General features: G+C 48.6%; 1 non-coding gene across 1 annotated transcript; it reads left to right on the plus strand.

The window, feature by feature from the left end:
- The first annotated feature begins 1,264 nt into the window (after positions 1–1,264).
- On the plus strand, positions 1,265–1,336 carry TRNAH-GUG (transfer RNA histidin (anticodon GUG)). The gene has a single exon. It is a non-coding gene; the product is annotated as a tRNA-His (tRNA).
- The last annotated feature ends 268 nt before the right edge of the window (positions 1,337–1,604 follow it).

Genomic DNA, 1,604 nt, shown 5'->3' on the forward strand with positions numbered 1-1,604 from the left:
CATGACCACTGGAAAAACCATAGCCTTGACTAGATGGACCTTTGTTGGCAAAGTAATGTGTCTGCTTTTGAATATGCTATCTAGGTTGGTCATAACTTTCCTTCCAAGGAAATTTCATGGCTTTACAGACATACAAATGGTGAAAGTCTTCATCACCAACAGACCCACATTTCAAGTAATGTTACAGTAGCCCTCCAGGAAGAACACCACCAGGTGGAAATCTAGATGTACACACAGGGATGAAGGAAAAGAGAGACAGCATCTGCCTGGGAAAAAATACAAGATTTTTAATTTAAATCTCTTTGGAAATATGGGACAAATTTTTAAAAACAACGGTGAGTTATGGGGTTTATTACATGCACAGTGAAGGAGGAACGTGAAGAGATACAGTTGCACTCATTCTCGGAGCTGGAGGATGATTGTAGAAGAGGCTTTTTTGGCCTTTCCCGGAAAGGATGCGAGGAGTAGAAACAACCACAAAGCCTTTGAGTACTTACAGGTGCGCACAGGCAAGGCGTCCCTGTGTAGGTTTCAACCACCAAATCTCTTGCTTAGCAACCAAACGCGCGAACCGATTCCGCCACAGAGATAGGCGTACATCAGGTTCTTCTCATCCCCATGGATGAGCGATCACTCCTTCCACGCCAGGCGGAGCCACCCGCTTTTCCCTGGAGGGCGGCGCCGGATCCAAGCCTCGGACAACAGGAGAAGCCGTGAGCAAGCCGGGCGTCGGGCGATTCAGAAGGCAGAAGTGCAGCCGAGCGTCCCCGCCGCAGAAGCAGCGCCCCGGAGATGCTCCGGGCCTGAGCCGAGGGGGCCCAAGGGAAGCTGAACGCCTGCTGGTCTCGTAATGGTTCTTTCATTTCTTTGCTCCGCCTTCACCCGGCCGTCTGCGCAACCGGCGCTGCCCTCGCTCTGACCGGCCGCAGTTGGTGGGGCAAGAGCTGGAACCAGGGGGTGGGCAAGGTCGGCAAGGGACAAACGCGAAGAGCCAGGAAAGAAGCTGGCGAGGTGGGAACGAAGACAACCAGACTTCCTAGAAAGAGCGTGCCAGATCTGGGGAGGTGAGAATTGGTTTTCGGTTTGGTTTCGTTTTCTCATCCTGTATCAGGATTGATAGGAAGAGAGGGAAAGCAGGCATTGGAGATGCAGGAGAGAAAAAGAATACCTACAGTTTCCAAGAATAAAGCAGCGCAATGATTGGAATCATTTTAAGTCAAATAACACAGATCAAAACTCATTGTTGTAGCTTTGAGTGTGGCGCGCCGTGATCGTATAGTGGTTAGTACTCTGCGTTGTGGCCGCAGCAACCTCGGTTCGAATCCGAGTCACGGCATTAGGTTACACCTGGCATCTCCTTGTTTTTTTCTTTTCTTAAACGCCGTAATGGTCTACACTGGGTTCTCTGAAATGTGACCGCCAATTCTATCCAAAAAGGAAATTATTAAGGTGTGTAATCACAGAACAAGATGCACAAATGAACAGCTATTTGATGTGAAATAATTACCAGGATCAAGATGTAGAAAATTTTTATTAGCCAAGTGTGGATGATACACTTGGATGAGGCCCTTTGATACATTTTCCGGGTAATGCCTATCCATCCC

Source organism: Bos grunniens, chromosome 3 (genome assembly GCF_055505025.1).
Source record: "Bos grunniens cultivar Pamir isolate PY7600 chromosome 3, Bosgru_T2T1.0, whole genome shotgun sequence".
NCBI lineage: Eukaryota > Metazoa > Chordata > Mammalia > Artiodactyla > Bovidae > Bos > Bos grunniens.